The sequence below is a fragment of the Schistocerca cancellata genome, chromosome 1, assembly GCF_023864275.1.
Source record: "Schistocerca cancellata isolate TAMUIC-IGC-003103 chromosome 1, iqSchCanc2.1, whole genome shotgun sequence".
NCBI classification, from domain to species: domain Eukaryota; kingdom Metazoa; phylum Arthropoda; class Insecta; order Orthoptera; family Acrididae; genus Schistocerca; species Schistocerca cancellata.
Genome location: NC_064626.1, coordinates 560,420,253 through 560,439,395, shown reverse-complemented (window position 1 = coordinate 560,439,395; position 19,143 = coordinate 560,420,253). Strand labels below are relative to the sequence as shown.

Here is a 19,143-nt window from a genome sequence, read left to right as displayed (position 1 = left end):
GCCCTATATAGCCCCTTTCCTGGTATTCTTTCCACCAGCGTCTAGCTGTTCTTGCCGGTACTCCACACTTTCCTCCAGCTTCTGATGCCGAGTAGCTGCCATGCTCAATCACTGCAACCACCCGCACCCTACTCTCTCGATTCCACTGCGACTGCATTGCGACTGTCGCCCTAGTGACGTTACCACGCGTTTTATAAAGAGAACCATTTACAGCTCAGTCGAGAAACAGAGACTGACAAAATAAAATATCTTTTTTCAGTTATCTGACACACAAAAATATAAACTTCGTTAAAATGTTTTGTCAAGAATCACTGTTAAGAGAGAAACGATAATCATTAGGGAAGATATTAAACGATGCTGTTGTTCATTTAGGTCAGACCACAAATAAGCAATGAAAGGTAAATTAAGGTTTCTGTCCCATTCATGTAATCCATTTGACTTATTACTAGAATAACATGTTGAAAAAACACTGCGCCCTCTTGATATTGCCACTCGCAGAGCGTGTGACGTGACGAGCAGTGTGCCCAGACACGTGATGTTCGTGTTGACGAAACAGGAACGCTGCGGCAGCCACTGTGATGTAGAAACAGCACTCGGTCTTGACCATGATCACATCACTCGAGTACCCAAAAACTGATTCCCATTCTCAAATCCAACGGAACTAGTGAAATCTGCGTTACCCGACTTTTTATCATCACAAAAACACCGTTCCCATACACTACCACACTCGAAAGCATTTATGAAATGAGTTTTTCGAAAAGTATATAAATCACTTCTGCATCTTGTGACGTAAAACATGGGTATTGTTACTGCCCACAGTGTTGTATTCCAGGGCCTGCTGACAGCAGGCCCTTCTTCAGAAGTGGTCTTCTGTATTTTCGAATCGCTGCTCAAATGATTTGATGCTCTAAAGCAAGTCAGAGCTTTATGAGTGTCTAACTTACGGTGTGACTAACACTCGATATAACGCTTTAAGAAATCTCTGACGCCGGAAACAATGAGAAAAGTTCGAAAACATTTCAGTGGGTCATCAAGAAATGGGCTGAAATTAAAATTAATGATGGTCGCAAGCGAAACACTACCTAACGTGACCAGGTATTCTTTCAATTACACGTTGGAAGCAGTTCCCATACGAGTACATTGATGCTTTTGTATCAAGATCATATTTTGGTCTATCAGGAACTAAATTCGACAGAAACTGGTCCAACTTCAAGGCACTACATCAAACGCTCCCCACGCTCGCAACGGTCAACTTGCTCCTCTTAATATTATTTTCTTTCATTCGGTCTTGTGTGTGTTGCAAATTGAAAGGCTCGTTCAGAGGTTCTGAGCCCTTTTATAAGCATAATTTTCTGATTTCATCACGGTAAACATTACATATAGATGTTATTTCTCTTTCCTTGGTGTATGGACTTTAATAAAAGGGTAATGAACAGTAGTAAAATTAAGTAAGGCTATGCAGAGGGTATTAGGTCAGGAAATGAGACGATGGTAGTCTTAGGCGTGGTTTCCAATGTGGGCAGCAAAATAACTGCTGCAGCAGAAGTAAGAAGGATATGAAATGTTGTCTGGAAATAGAAACAATAGCTTTATTGAAAAAGAAAACCTGCTACATCCAAAAATGAATTCAAATATCAAGGCGTATGCTCCGAAAGTATTTCTCTCCGTTTCTGCTGTTATTTGATGATGTAGGTAAGCACGAACAGTGGTAATACATGGGCTTTAACCATAATACGAGTCACAGACGTGGGAATATTACTCAAAGGGTTAACAATTAGGTTTTCTGCTCTTTTTAGACATGTAGGCATACCGACATATCTGTCATTCGGACTGCATTGTATCCACATCCGTTCGTGAAGAATTCCTGCTAAGGAAACGGAATCTTCTTGCCACTAACGTAGTCAAGGACTCACAACATCGTACGCCTTTCTTGGCAACTGTGTTGATATGAGAATGATTTGCGGATGTGGGACTACATTGTATCTGCTACATCCATTTAATATTTTCTTGTCATCTCGATCAAATATTGTCAATAATTATCACAGAAGGAGTGGTTTTGAGTTAGGAAACGCATTTCAGTTCAAAATGGTTGCTTCATGCAAAAGGTGGTCGTTCTCTTCATGTTTCACGTTGGGAGCTAGGGGGAGCTATATACGTCAGCTACGATTATGGTAAGGGCAGTATTTACTACTGTGCGAACAAGGCACTCCTGCAGTAAAGTGCTCAATATATATAACTGTAGCCGTTTTTTTCATTAGTTCCAGTTTTTCTGCAGAAGCTTGATCTTATCAATTCCTTCTGTTAGTGCTCTTTTTTAAGTTCTAATGCCTAAGGGACCAAACTACTAGGGTCATCAGTCCCAAGACGCAGAAACTACTTACACTACCTTAAACTAATTTATTCGAAGGACAACACACACATCCATGCCCGGGGGAGGACTCGAACCTCTGGCAGAAGCGGCCGTGAAATCTGTGACACGCCGCACCAGACCGCGCGGCCACACCGCGCGACAACTACTATTCTAAAGGTCAAAACTGAGAGACTATTCTTAACCCTCCGTATCATATGTGTTTCGAAAATCTCTCAGGATTTGCGACAGTAGTATTCTTCGCGAATGCCAATTTACAACAACAACAAAACAAGACTAAGTCCCTGAAGAGACTAGAATTATCTGTCAGGGACCCGAATTTGTGTGGTTTACATCACCTCAGTGTCAAACAAGACGGTGACAGTCACTGAAGCAATAAACGAGGTTATTATTGATGTATTAACTATGGCAGCTATATCCTAGTCATGTATAACAAATTTCACTGAAGCTGATGACTATAAATACACAATTCATTGGTAGATTTCAGCGGTGTAATGTGCTATCGAGTTGGCGTCTGGCAGCGCAGCTTCACTAGCGCTGACAGAAACAGGTTGTGGATAGCTGTGAGGCCTTTCTGATCTGTACAATGCCTTACTCATATTGCTACTGTTTTTGGTACTTGGTAGACGTTTTGAAAGGGTTTGGCACGCCTGTGATCATTCACTCTCCTTCAGGACTGGTGCCGAAGGACCAGGCTCAATTCCCCAAATTTGTCTTCTTATATTGACGAGTAATCTGGATAGTCGTATCATGTTCATGTGCCATCTACATCGCAAATTTAATATTGCGATCCTAGGACCTAACCTGCAATACGTTTTGTATTTCATAATCGGAACTATCTGCGTTAACCGTCATCAGAGCAATGTCAGGGAACAGAATGCAGCAGTGCCTTGGTAGCTACTTGGAGACCTGCTTGAGTCGTGTACTAATGAAAGGGTAGTTTCTGGTTCACATTATATTACACTAGCGAGAAGTACCGACTTTTCCTTTTTCTCTGCAAACATCCAGAACTAAATTCAGTAACAAAATGCTAAGAATATATTAGCATTGTGCCAACTCAAAGATCAACCTATTTTTATAGACTTTTATATTCACAGCCATTCTCATTCTGCATTGCAATAAACTTCCTTCATTATTTGCTTGTTCTTGTTACGATTGTTATTGTCATTCTCTCACTTTCAAGCGTTTTCACATCCCTATTTAGTATCGATGCACATAAAGAGTAGCTATGAAAGAAGGGAGCTTCAGGAATTGGTCAGGGATTTTCTCTGCCTCGCGATGACTGGGTGTTGCGTGATGTCCTTAGGTTAGTTAGGTTTAAGTAGTTCTAAGTTCTAGGGGACGGATGACCATAGCTGTTAAGTCCCATAGTGCTCAGAGCCATTTGAACCATTTTTAGCTTCAGGAATTGCAAGCAATGTAACACAAAAAAACAACACAGGAAGGGTTCGAACAACTTCTTTCATGCAGAGACATACATTTGGAATCAGTTCACCGTTACGGGGTCAAACAAGAAGGTAACATTACTGAAACATTGATCAGGCTACTTAGTATACAATAGAGCATACAGATTTCAAGGAGGAACCGTATGAAGACGCAGACTTCCTCGTTATCAATATGCGCGGCATATCTTTCGTGTCAACGAAAGTAATATCCCGCTTTACCTCTTCTTACATCTCAAATGAAAAGAATGCCATGAAGAATCGAATATTTGTTGACTGCGTCTCTTCTTGCTTCCATCCTTACGAACATATTTCTTCATTCTCGTGGTAATCATGACCTTCTATATGTATGCTGCAAAAGATTGCACGTGGACAAATTCGACATCGAGGTGCAAAGCGCTTGATACCTTACATTATATTCAATTCAAATAAGCTTCCGATGTATTTTTACTTCGTTTGTATTTTTAGATGGTTATGAACGTTACGAAAAATTATCTCACATACTTTATGTTGAATGAGAAACATTGAATCATCCGTTTTACTTTCCCTACGTTAAAATGATATAATGTGGGCGTCAACAGCCCTCTTTCACGCCGGAAGCTGAAACTTGTATCATTCTGGATTAATGATAATTGAATGTCTCAAATGTATACATAGCCCACAAGGTGACGTCAGAAACCATCAGGGAAGAACGCCGCATAAAAACCAAACGTGCGCGCGCGTCTCCACTCTGAAGAACCGTATCGGACAATCACGACAAGCATTTCTCTGAAGAGCTGCCTCGTAAGAGAGCCGAGAATTGGCAGCGTCGTAGCAAGTATTTGTCAACACTGTGATAGTGCATTTACTTTCGGGTGTAGGCCGGTATTACCTCGCTGAATTCACTTGACATTCGTTTTCCACATCGAAGACTCATACGATATAATCCACTGTAAGATGAGACACTTATGAAGTAATTTAATTTCTGGACTCCAAGAACGGCGTTCTTCACATAAGTAACACCTGTTGGTGTGTTTAAGATTGCGTTTTGAGGCTCAGGTAACATCGTAGTGACTATAGTCTGCAGTCTATAAAATTAATTTCGGGCCATACTCAGCTCTTTACGATTAATGTAATATAGTACCCGCCTACTAATCACGGCGTCTGTCTCCGTTGCTTTTGAGCGTGAATGGAAATCTTAGAAACTTACTGTGGAGCAACATTTAATAATAAAGCGTTTTAAATCATCAAAAGCGATGAGCGGTAGCAGGCGCTTTCGATAAAGAACGGGGGAGTGCAGCCCCAATGCTGTCGCCACGGCCGCTGGCGGTAGCCAGCAAATGGATTCTGGAGCTCTGCCGCATACGGCGTCCAGAGGAGGACAGTCTCCAGGAAATCTGGCGCAAAATGGTTACTGGATAAAATTTTGATATCGGTGTGTCAGAAAGCGAAATACACTCCTGGAAATTGAAAAAACAACACATTGACACCGGTGTGTCAGACCCACCATACTTGCTCCGGACACTGCGAGAGGGCTGTACAAGCAATGATCACACGCACGGCACAGCGGACACACCAGGAACCGCGGTGTTGGCCGTCGAATGGCGCTAGCTGCGCAGCATTTGTGCACCGCCGCCGTCAGTGTCAGCCAGTTTGCCGTGGCATACGGAGCTCCATCGCAGTCTTTAACACTGGTAGCATGCCGCGACAGCGTGGACGTGAACCGTATGTGCAGTTGACGGACTTTGAGCGAGAGCGTATAGTGGGCATGCGGGAGGCCGGGTGGACGTACCGCCGAATTGCTCAACACGTGGGGCGTGAGGTCTCCACAGTACATCGATGTTGTCGCCAGTGGTCGGCGGAAGGTGCACGTGCCCGTCGACCTGGGACCGGACCGCAGCGACGCACGGATGCACGCCAAGACCGTAGGATCCTACGCAGTGCCGTAGGGGACCGCACCGCCACTTCCCAGCAAATTAGGGACACTGTTGCTCCTGGGGTATCGGCGAGGACCATTCGCAACCGTCACCATGAAGCTGGGCTACGGTCCCGCACACCGTTAGGCCGTCTTCCGCTCACGCCCCAACATCGTGCAGCCCGCCTCCAGTGGTGTCGCGACAGGCGTGAATGGAGGGACGAATGGAGACGTGTCGTCTTCAGCGATGAGAGTCGCTTCTGCCTTGGTGCCAATGATGGTCGTATGCGTGTTTGGCGCCGTGCAGGTGAGCGCCACAATCAGGACTGCATACGACCGAGGCACACAGGGCCAACACCCGGCATCATGGTGTGGGGAGCGATCTCCTACACTGGCCGTACACCACTGGTGATCGTCGAGGGGACACTGAATAATGCACGGTACATCCAAACCGTCATCGAACCCATCGTTCTACCATTCCTAGACCGGCAAGGGAACTTGCTGTTCCAACAGGACAATGCACGTCCGCATGTATCCCGTGCCACCCAACGTGCTCTAGAAGGTGTAAGTCAACTACCCTGACCAGCAAGATTTCCGGATCTGTCCCCCATTGAGCATGTTTGGGACTGGATGAAGCGTCGTCTCACGCGGTCTGCACGTCCAGCACGAACGCTGGTCCAACTGAGGCGCCAGGTGGAAATGGCATGGCAAGCCGTTCCACAGGACTACATCCAGCATCTCTACGATCGTCTCCATGGGAGAATAGCAGCCTGCATTGCTGCGAAAGGTGGATATACACTGTACTAGTGCCGACATTGTGCATGCTCTGTTGCCTGTGTCTATGTGCCTGTGGTTCTGTCAGTGTGATCATGTGATGTATCTGACCCCAGGAATGTGTCAATAAAGTTTCCCCTTCCTGGGACAATGAATTCACGGTGTTCTTATTTCAATTTCCAGGAGTGTAGATTGAATCTGCGCTACCATTACATTCACGTCTTCAGCATTCAGACAGAAGAGGCTATAAAAATATTTTATGGCAGCTGCTCTCGATCCACCGACATTATGAACAGAAACAACGCACGCTACCGCTAGACCACAGGCGTAATCAGCCTATGGTTTCTCTATCATGGGACAAGCTTTCCTCCAGGAAGTGCGGCAGTCTACAGTGTTGCCAGATTGTGCAGATAACCGGACTTAGAGAATTAGCGAGTTGGCCAGTTTATTTGTCCCATGTCGCGATCGGCGCGGACTTAGCCTCTGAAGCGGCCGGCCGCCGGTCGAGTTTTATGTCAAAGAGTGTACGTATGTCACAAATCTTTTAAAAATTGGAGAAAAACATTCGTTCCGATTCCAATGAACTCTGTGTAGAAGGTGGCTACCACCTAGTACATCAACTCTACTCTTTCCTATTTCCGTGTCACTGAGAGAGAGTAAAATGCGAATGTTTTCCTCAGAAAAAATGACAATGGAGAGGGAGGAAGCTGGTATTCGAAGTATTTTTTCAGGTCATTCTCAGACTGCTTAGAGACAGTCATCCTGAGGAAAAGCATGTGAGGATCCAGAATTACTTTTTCTTTCTTCGTGTCTACATGTTTAGCAACTACTTCCAACGACACCGCTTAGTCTTTATGTCGGAGATGCATGTTGTCGAAACTGCTGTTCAAAATTCTATTCTTTGCTCAAGATACCAAGTTCCCAGGACAGATGCTAGTAGATATCTTCACCTTCAAAATGACTGTGGCTGGAAAACCACTGAGTTAGTTTATTAACTCCAGTATTTTGTTGAAATATAAGCATATGTTGATAGTGTTGAAAATGTATAGTTTTCTTTTTCAAAAAATACTTATTCGCCATAAATTGCTGAAGTCTCATTGCACATATATATTGGATATGTAATTGTTTAAATATGATACTACATACAGGGTTACTGTTTTTGGCTGAGGACGGTATTTTCAGTGTCGAGTCGACTTTGACTAAAATTGGTAATACAATAATTTTCGGCGTGTATAGGGAGTGATTACAAACATTTTGGACGAATCCTGAAGGAAATTAAATCCCCTACAACAATGGTTATTATGCATTGTGCACAAAGCTGCACAGTAAGTTATTAATGCGAAACCACCGGTATGTCTAATTTTTTGTGATTCCTTGATGTTTTTGCAGATTTTCACAGCGTCTTCAAATCCCATATTAGCATATTTTTGCCTAAAATGCACTGGAAGGAAGTTACTGAGGGAAAACTGAAACCAAGGATACTTTCTTAGCGGTTTTTTCTTTCTTTTCAAGATGGCGGATAACGCACAAATGGGAGAAGGCAAGAACTTCAATTTTTCACGAAGGGAGTAATACATACAACATACTTGAAAATAAAAATTACTCCACCTTTACAACGGAATCCCTTATTCAGAGATATCTCTACTGGGCTATAGTCTCAAACCAAGGCAGTCTTTATCTCCACAGTTTAATAAAATTAGTTCAACGGCGCAAAAATGTCAACAGGATGCAGGAATACGTGCATGCTGAATGGTGGTGCCATGCCGCCAACTAAGGGAGAGGACACCTTTATAAGCAAGACGGAAGTTTCATATTACTTATGGTGCCAACGGATGCATTCTGGACCATAGAGTACGAACCATATCTCATAATATAATTAGTAAGAATGCATAGAAGACGAACCTTTATTTGCCTCAAGAATTGAAATCGCTCATTGGGGAAAGCGAATCTTTGTTCACTGTCAATAGCCCCAAATTAAGTGCGATGGTGACGCCTGTGCGTCCTCCCCCTCCCCCCAGTGATATTTGTTGTAAGTCTGCAAAACTACTGATTTTAGGAGTCGTGCCTTTCAGTAGCTGATCGTTTATTGTTGATGTTTGTTATTGCGACAGTAGTACACTTCCGTTTCACGTCTACAGATTGAAGAAATAAATTCTCTTCGTAGTAGAGTGTTTATGTGATAGTTAACAAACAGCACGCCTATATACGTAACAAGTAAACTGTCACAATGCCCAAAGACGGAGACGGCAGAAGATATGCATATTGTTGTACAATGGCTTGAGCAGGTAGAGTCGGAGGTGTTTCCTAACGAAGATGATCGCGAAATTGACCATGAATAATAATAATAATAATAATAATAATAATAATAATAATAAAGATTTCGTGTGACTCGATGGCCTAGCGCAAATCTCACAATTTGAAGCCACTTCGCCGGCCGTTGTGGCCGAGCTGTTCTAGGCGCTTCGGTCCAGAACCGTGCTGCTGCTACGGTCGCAGGTTTGGATCCTGCCTCGGGCATGGATGTGTGTGATGTCCTTAGATTAGTTAGGTTTAAGCAGTTTTAAGTCTAGGGGGCTCATGACCTCAAATGTAAAGTCCCATAGTGCTTAAAGCAATTTCTTCGAAGCAACTTCGGCGTCTTGCGCATCTCTAACCCGCACCGGTTATTCAACCGGGGAAAGCGGACCTCCAGCTTAACGTGAAATCACGTGACTGCTAGTGACCACAACACCGAATCGGTACAAAAGGTAAATAACGAAAATAGATCCATTTCGTCTGAACTGAGTATGTATCCAATCCAAATTTTGTTATGAAAAGAATCGTGAAACAAGAACGGGAAAAAAATTCCTCAAAAATTGTGCATACTCCACCAAGTGACAGAATTATTTATTTTCCTGGCTAGTTCGATAAAAACTCCAACAAAACTATTGAATTTGTATCTTGGCGATGATATAATAAACTTTGTATACTGTACTAACGTATAGACTGAAAAAGTTTGTTAAAGATTTACCAGAGAGGTAGATGAATGATAAGAGTTGGCACAGAAATAAGATTCTACATCAATATCCTTTTTGTCATTGGTCGATGCGTTGTTCAGAAAAGCATGTGAAACTGTTGTCGGATAACTCTAAAGGCAATGGAGTGGAGTGTTGTTTTCTACCTGTGAATAAGATTTTAATTCCTGTATCTATGATTGCGTTTTGATAATGTAATTACGAATAATTTTCAGTGGGTGGAAGATAAAGTAATTCCAACGTGAGAGTTATACAGGGCTATTACAAATGATTGAAGCGATTTCATAAATTCACTGTAGCTCCATTCATTGACATATGGTCACGACACACTACAGATACGTAGAAAAACTCAAAGTTTTTTTCGGCTGAAGCCGCACTTCAGGTTTCTGCCGCCAGAGCGCTCGAGAGCGCAGTGAGACAAAATAGCGACAGAGAGGAGGAGAAGGAGATTAGTGTTTAACGTCCCGTCGACAACGAGGTCATTAGAGACGGAGCGCAAGCTCGGGTGAGGGAAGGATGGGGAAGGAAATCGGCCGTGCCCTTTCAAAGGAACCATCCCGGCATTTGCCTGAAGCGATTTAGCGACAGGAGCCGAGAAAGCGTATGTCGTGCTTGAAATGCACTCACATCAGTCAGTCATGACAGTGCAACGACACTTCAGGACGAAGTTCAACAAAGATCCACCAACTGCTAACTCCATTCGGCGATGGTATGCGCAGTTTAAAGCTTCTGGATGCGTCTGTAAGGGGAAATCAACGGGTCGGCATGCAGTGAGCGAAGAAGCGGTTGAACGCGTGCGGGAAAGTTTCACGCGTAGCCCGCGGAAGTCGACGAATAAAGCAAGCAGGGAGCTAAACGTACCACAGCCGACGGTTTGGAAAATCTTACGGAAAAGGCTGAAGCAGAAGCCTTACCATTTACAATTGCTACAAGCCCTGACACCCGATGACAAAGTCAAACGCTTTGAATTTTCGGCGCGGTTGCAACAGCTCACGGAAGAGGACGCGTTCAGTGCGAAACTTGTTTTCAGTGATGAAGCAACATTTTTTCTTAATGGTGAAGTGAACAGACACAACGTGCGAATCTGGGCGGTAGAGAATCCTCACGCATTCGTGCAGCAAATTCGCAATTCACCAAAAGTTAACGTGTTTTGTGCAATCTCACGGTGTAAAAGTTTATGGCCCCTTTTTCTTCTGCGAAAAAAACGTTACAGGACACGTGTATCTGGACATGCTGGAAAATTGGCTCATGCCACAACTGGAGACCGACAGCGCCGACTTCATCTCCGAACAGGATGGTGCTCCACCGCACTTCCATCATGATGTTCGGCATTTCTTAAACAGGAGATTGGAAAAGCGATGGATCGGTCGTGGTGGAGATCATGTCATGGCCTCCACGCTCTCCCAACTTAACCCCATGCGATTTCTTTCTGTGGGGTTATGTGAAAGATTCAGTGTTTAAACCACCTCTACCAAGAAACGTGCCAGAACTGCGAGCTCGCATCAACGATGCTTTCGAACTCATTGATGGGGATATGCTGCGCCGAGTGTGGGAGGAACTTGATTATCGGCTTGATGTCTGCCGAATCACATATCAAACATTTGTGAATGCCTAAAAAAACTGAGTTTTTGTATGTGTGTGCAAAGCATTGTGAAAATATCTCAAATAATAAAGTTATTGTAGAGCTGTGAAATCGCTTCAATCATTTGTAATAGCCCTGTATAAACGTATGGTTAGCAGGTTTAGTTATCTTTTCTCTCTAGATGAGAGAGAGCAGCTTTTGTCTTTCAGGGGAATTGCTACTGTAGGCAGTATATATCGAGTACACCTGTAAAATATGGAATAAAAAAATTTTTCTTGTTGATGCTAAGAATGGCTATGCAATTAATTTGGAACCCCATGACGGATAACAGCCGGAAGACAACTTTTATATCAGTAATGGTGCCAGCGAAGTTGTGAGACTATGGAACATACTGTATTTCTCGAACAAATAGGAATGCAACGTTAAGTTGGCACAGGCACTATTGGAAGCATAGCAAATCACATACTTGGGGACGAAGATAAAAACAAGAAGAGAGATTCCAATGGAAATGCTACCAAATAATAACAGATACTCCTCAGTTTATAGCCACACAACAAATGCATACTGACCAACACGAAAAAGAAAACTGTACTTACTTTAACAACCACGCTCCGTTCCGTCATTCGCTCGGCTGTGGAAGATCTATTTAAGAGAGTGAAAAGCGGGCAAACCTACCAATAAGGTAAAAAGCAGTGATTTGCCTCAAATTTTTTGTACAGCGTTATCCGTGCCGTTGTTTCAAAAAATGGTTCAAATGGTTCTGAGCACTATGGGACTTAACATCTGTGATCATCAGTCCCCTAGAACTTAGAACTACTTAAACCTAACTAACCTAAGGACATCACACACATCCATGCCCGAGGCAGGATTCGAACCTGCGACCGTAGCAGCCGCGCGGTTCCGGACTGCGCGCCTAAAACCGCTAGACCACCGCGGCCGGCCCGTTATTTCACTTAAGGGTGTCAGAATAGTGAACCAGTAATTGTAGGGCATAAATCTTCGTTTGGACAAAATCAGGAAACCCTGAGCGCATGGTTAGCGACATAGTGCCTCCCGTCTGACGATCTCCATCTGACGGAGTAAGGCGTGAGAAGTCGAATTTCTGCGTATCTTGGGTGAAATCACCAAACTGTTCCGCTCTCTGCATGAGGAAGCATTGTAGCCCGTATTAAAGAACCTTAAATCCAAATCTATACTCCACGAGTCATCTTATGCTGTGTAGCGGAGAGTTCTCTTGAGTCACTGTCAGTTCCCCAATTCCCGTTCCGGTCGAATGGTCTGCGGATACAATCGTATGCAAGCATCCGCGTGAGCTCGAATCTCTCTAATTTTATTTTCACGGTTTTTTCACGACACCACAGTAACTGGAGTTCGATGAGCATCTCTGTAAGGCTTTCGCCCTTACTAAACGAGCTCGTGACGAAACACGCTGCTCTTGTTTGGATATTCTTTATTTCTTATTGAATCCTTTCTGGTACGGAGCCAGTATTAACGAGCAATATTGGCCAAATGAGGCTACCTCCTTTGTGGATGGATTACACTTCTCGAGAATGCTTGAAAAATCTGTATTGCACCTGTGATAAGTTTTCTATGGTTGTTCCACTTTTAATCTTTCCGTATGAATACTCCCATATACTTAATGGAGAAGACTGTTTCCTGTGATTGTTCTGTAATCATACAATAATGGATGTTTCCGCCTATGTATTCGCAATCTGTTAGATTCGTGTATGTTGAGAACTGACTGGCAATCCCCTGTACCAACTGTCGATCCTCTGCAGTCTTCGTGGATTTCGCTACCATTTTCTGCAGTGCCACTTTTCTGCATACAAAAGCATTATCCGAGAAAATCCTCGTCGAACTTCAGACGTCATTCACGTCATCATTTAATTACTAGAAGATCCGTTGAAGATGTTAGAAAAATATAAGGCCATATTTATTAAGTTAATGTACACTGGTGTCCAAAATTAAAGCAACAAATGGAAATTTTGCAAGGTTGCGTTCATTTTGCCACAAAACAGTATAGTCAAGTGCTAGCAAAGTAGAAACAATGTAAAGAAATGGGAAGTAAACAACTGCATAGGAAATAACGGTAGACAAAAATTTTCTTTGTTTTTCCAACTTAACAGATTTGCACACAGATTCCGACAACCGGTTAATGTGCTCAGTATGGGTTGTGTGCACCTCTGGCAGCAATGCAGGTCTGACAACTACGGGGCATGCTGTGAATGATGTTATCAACCTCATGTTGAGGCAATAACGCCCATTCTTCCGATAGAGCTGCTCGCAAGTGTTGAGGAGTGATTGGTGAATGCTTACGTGATGCAACCCGTCTCGTAGTGCATCCCAGACATGCTTTATGGGATTCAAATCGGAAGAGCGAGCAGACCATGTCATGTGTGCAATATCTTCCGTTTCCAAGAAAACATGAGCCACTCGTGCTCTATGAGGTCCAGCATTATTGTCCATCAAGAAGAAGTCTGGGCCCCATCACCTCGCAACAACCGCACATGAGGTCTCAAGAACTCGTCACGATTCCTGACGGCAGTTAAACCTTGTCGATTCACCCGTACAATTTCATCAACAGCTGTTCGAGTGGTCAATATAATCCCTGTCCACACCATTAGGGATCCTCATCGATATCGGTCTCTTTCCACAGCATCTGGGTCCCGAAATCGTGTTCCACGTTCCCTCCAGATGCGAAGCCGTCGAGAATCACTCTCCAAAAATAGGGACTCATATGTGAAAGAAACATAGGCCCTCTATTCTATCACCCAGGTGGCATGTTGACAACTCCACTTTCGACGTTCCCTTCTCTGAAGACGCATCAGAGGTACACATAGAGCAGGTCTCCGGCAATGAGGACCACTATGCCGAAGCCTTCTGCACACTGTCTGTCTCGATACAACGCTTCCTGCGGAAACAGCGAGGTTAGTTCCCAGTTAGCACGCAGTACTAAGGCGGTACCGTCGTGCCCTTACAGCCAAATAACGGTCCTGTCTGTGATGTCACACGTGGTCGGCCCTGCTCTGGTCTTTGGGATAAAGTTTCGGTCTCTATGAACTGTCGCCACATCCGAGAAACAACAAAATGGCTCTGGGCACTATGGGACTTAACTTCTAAGGTCATCAGTCCCCTAGAACTTAGAACTACTTAAACCTAACTAACCTAAGGACATCACACACATCCATGCCCAAGGCAGGATTCGAACCTGCGACCGTAGCGGTCGCGCGGTTCAGACTGTAGCGCCTTTAACCGCTTGGCCACCCCGGCCGGCCGAGGCACAACAGAACGAGTCACTTTAAGCCATCGGGCCACATCAGTTTGTGAGTGTCCTCTTCACTGCAGAGTGTCTGGCAGCCGTCTTCTCTGTGTCATTCTGCACCATATGTGACTGTGTACCCATTGTAGATGTAGGACTACTTGACAAATACTGCCCCGTTTGATAGATGCCCTGGCGTCACGGTTGGTGTGGTTGCCCGTTGATCCGAATGCCATATTCCGTGCAGAACACGATCGTGTAGACACCTATTGACAGTTTGTATGACTATATCGTGAATCGTACACAGGACGGGGAAATAACAGTTTGTTGCTTTATTTTGGCCACCACTGTATACAAGCCAGAGCTATTTTCTGTAACGTGCGTGACCATGTCATGTGATTGGTAACGAGGTACCAATGAATGACCAGGTCCCGGGATGCAAGCCAACAGCGCGTAGTTCTTAGCGCAAAATCCAGATGTCAGATGTCAGATGTGTACGAGGTAGCACCAAGTTTGCGCGCTCAATGTGTATCGACTGATGAGTGAAAATGGAAGTTAGGCCGTAACAACGCGTTCAATTTGTCAAGTATTTTTTTCCGGAGGAGAATTTTCGTGGCGCCAATTACCTTGAAATGATGGATTTGTATGTGGTCTCTAAAATTACACGAAAATAGGATACTGGACACTATTTTGTATCAACAGGACGTCGCTCCACTGCACTGGGCTCTCATAGCGGGGGAACAATGGCGTCAACGATCGCTGTTGCGGCCACGGTGGACCTATCCTATGGCGTGCAGTCAGTCTTCTAGCCCCGACCTAACGCCTATATTTTTTCCTTGTTTTATGTGCGAGAGAGAGGGCGGGGGGGGGGGGGGGGGGCTTCGTCAAATGAACAGTATATGCACAACGGCCGAAACTGGCCGACCTACAAAGGCAGATTATACCGGCTTTTTAGCAAATTACTCCAGAAATGCAGTGCGCCACGTGATACACATGGACGCTATTTATGGTATGCGCCGCACTCGCAATGGCGAACATGCTGAATGCTTGTTGTTGTTGTTGTTGTTGTTGTTGTTGTGGTCTTCAGTCCTGAGACTGGTTTGATGCAGCTCTCCATGCTACTCTATCCTGCGCAAGCTTCTTCATCTCCCAGTACCTACTGCAACCTACATCCTTCTGAATCTGCTTAGTGTATTGATCTCTTGGTCTCCCTCTACGATTTTTACCCTCCACGCTGCCCTCCAATGCTAAATTTGTGATCCCTCGATGCCTCAGAACATGTCCTACCAACCGATCCCTTCTTCTAGTCAAGTTGTGCCACAAACGAATGCTTATCAGACACAAACTCCAGACTCTTCTCCACAAACAAACACCGTTCATAAGCAATATATTTGCAGTTTCTTGTATATAATGCTTTACTTTTCTGTCATCTCAAACGGATCATCCTGCATAAAAGAGTTCGGATATTCCCGTTAAAATCTTCAAGAATTTGTAAAGGGGATTGAGTAGATAATATTCTGAACTGAAACCCATGTCCGGAAACAAACCGTTTCTATGCTACAACCACTTGAAAACTTGTTGGTAACGCGACCACTTTTACAGGTAACAGAGTAGGCGTAACTCACTACATCAGTTGTTTTGCAGTTCCACTTAATAGCCACAGAAACTGCTCGTGTACTCGTTGATGCAGTACAGCCTCTTCCGATTCGTGTGTGTGGCGTCTCCTTGGAGCACCAGTCACGCCTGCTGACGGTGAAGGTACTCTTCCAGAAACCGTTGCGTAACTGTGGTGAAAAGGGTATGCGATGGAATCGGACGTTGTGGAGATCGATCTTGATAGAGGCGATGAGAAGTTCCTCCATTACCGCGACCTTCGAGATTCGGAAGGGTCATGTCGCTGTATTCTGCAAACGTGTACTCAACCATGTTGCTGTAACAGTCACAGATAGGTGAATGGCGCTCGAACCATGAAGGATAGACGTCAAATTTCATTAGCCGCCGGCCGATGTGGCCGAGCGGTTCTAGGCGCTTCAGTCCGGAACCGCGCTGCTGCTACGGTCGCAGGTTCGAATCCTGCCTCGGGCATGGATGTGTGTGATGTCCTTGGGTTGGTTAGGTTTAAGTAGTTCTAAGTCTAGGGGACTGATGACCTCAGATGTTAAGTCCCATAGTACTTAGAGCCATCTGAACCATTTTTACATCAGTCGATCCGACGCAACCACTCCCTCCCAGCCTACCTACCTAGTAAACATATTTTCAAACGCCTGCAAGACTTACATGGATTCCTATTCGAAATATTACGTACTCACTCCCCTCTACATGTCCTGCAAGTCCTACAAGTTTGTAACGGGTGGTCCTATAGTAGTCCCTCGGAGTGCGTCCTAAGTTATTTTTACGCCTGGATATTTCTCTCGGTTACGAATCTTCAATCCAATCTCCCATGTGGTTTGATAATCCGTACGCTCGTATTTTGGTTCAGTAGGCGTCAGAACAGGATTGGTATTGAAGGTCTTCTGGAAATCAAGGAACACAGAAACAATCTGGGCGGCAGAGTCTATTGGCTTCTGTGTCTCGTTAACGAACAGTGAATGCCCTACATTCTGCATGTTTTCTTCTGTTTCAGTTGCTTTTGCTGTGAACATATTGTTGGACTCAAAGGACGCACTGATCACAAAGAATTAACAAAGATATGGAGTTCTTTTGATACTGAAGAGAAGAGGACTTCACGAGACCTACCCAGAGCGCTGCTGACTAGGAACTGAAGTAGTTGCTATAAAGTACGCTGAGGACACAGTACCTGTGAGCGTGGCGCTGTCGGTGTAGGAGCGCCGCGCGCGCCCCGCCGACTCCAGGGCCGCGGCCAGCTTGGCGCCTCCCTCCCCGTCCCGCGCCGCTGGACGCTGCTGCTGCGGAGGCGGTGGCTGGATCTGCAACAGCGGCACGTCGCACCTTGCGTTGGTCTGCATCACCAACAAGGTGTTTATAAACTGGTGTCCATAAATCTTGAGATTTCTTCCTGACACCAAAACATTACAACAAGTCAGAATGAAAATTGATCAAAAAAACCTTTGTTAACGAGTCACGGAAGGTATTACATGTAGTGACCCCTGGTTATGAAACGCATTTCAGATGTGCATTTTTACTTCGATTCTTGATTAGAGATGGTCTTTACATGTGTTTTTAGTTTGTCTGATTGTCTTTTGAACGTTCAGCATCGACATGTGGGGAGGAATCAGTCATGGTCATCTTATTGCTGCCTATTTCCTCGTCGTATTATTACTCAAACGTACCTACGGAAGTCTCAGAAATGAGGTGCTTCATTTACTTGAAAATGTACCTCTATACATCATCCAAGGGATGTGGTTTACGCACGATAGCTCTCAACATCACTTCAATCTCGCCGGAACCTCGATAACCAGTTTCCGCATAGACTGATTGGACGAAAGGGATCCAGTGCATGGTCTGTCCGATCGCCAGATTTGAATCCAATGTACTTTATCTCTGGAGACATTTAAATGCTTTGGTGCATTCAACTCTTATACCTCATGTCCATTTGCGTATCCAATATTGATTTGACGAAATTTGACGTACTCTAGAAATTGTCAACAGAGTAAACAAAATGTGGAGCACAGGCTCAGGGCACGTATCGAAGCTGGAGGAAGTAACTTCGAACAATTTTTGTAAATGTACGTTGTTAATGTATCACATATAACATACAATAAACCTACGAATTCCCTAACGAAGGATTTTCGCACCCATGTTCTTTTGGACTTTTGTGATGTTTTGGTGTCAGGACCACACCTCCACATTTATGGAGAGCAATTTATAAGTATCTTGTATGTATACAACATTCAGGAAAGTCAAGTTGTCGACCATCTTCAAATTCATTGCATCCATTAACAGCACATTAACAAATAAGGTGAACTTATTTCACCGAATGGAAAAACAATAATTACTGAAATCTTGCGTGCTACTGTGTGATGTAACATTTGTTACACCTTGCACTCAAATCTTAAACAAAAAACAAAAAAAAGAGGCTGGATAATTTTCTACATACCAGTGCTATAGCACGCGGCAAGACCCTGTCTCTCATCCGCTTTTGGCGTGAATGTCGCTGACTTTTATTTAGAAAAATTACCTACCTATTTTTGGGAAAATTTTACTGCTAACCTTAACAAATTGAGGAGATGGAACCTGGATAAACTGAAAGAACCAGAGGTTGTAGAGAGCTTCAGGGAGAGCATTAGGAAACTATTGACAAGAATGGGGGAAAGAAATACAATAGAAGAAGAATGGGTAGCTTTGAGAGACGAAACAGTGAAAGTAGCAGAGGATAAAGTAGGTAAAAAGACGAGGGCTAGTAGAAATCCTTGGGTAACAGAAGAAATATTGAATTTAATTGATGAATGGAGAAAATATAAAAATACAGTAAATGAAGCAGGCAAAAAGGAATACAAACGTCTCAAAAATGAGATCGACAGGAAGTGCAAAATGGCTAAGCAGGGATGGCTAGAGGATAAATGTAAGGATGTAGAGGTACATATCACTAGGGGTAAGATAGATACTGCCTACAGGAAAATTAAAGAGACCTTTGGGGAAAAGAGAACAACTTGTATGAATATCAAGAGCTCAGATGGAAACCCAGTTCTAAGCAAAGAAGGGAAAGCAGAAAGGTGGAAGGAGTATATAGAGGGTCTATACAAGGGTGATGTTCTTGAGGACAATATTATAGAAATGGAAGAGAATGTAGATGAAGATGAAATAGGAGATATGATACTGCGTGACGAGTTTGACAGAGCACTGAAAGAGC

General features: G+C 44.0%; 1 protein-coding gene across 1 annotated transcript in view; it reads right to left on the bottom strand.

The window, feature by feature from the left end:
- Positions 1-17,260, bottom strand: part of LOC126181074 (trafficking kinesin-binding protein milt) — a 243,176-nt gene extending 225,916 nt beyond the window's left edge. Inside the window, exon 1 of the mRNA XM_049924745.1 lies at positions 17,131-17,260. The gene's annotated coding sequence lies outside the window, so the exon portion shown is untranslated. The remainder of the gene's footprint in view (positions 1-17,130) is intronic.
- Between the last annotated feature and the right edge of the window lie 1,883 nt (positions 17,261-19,143).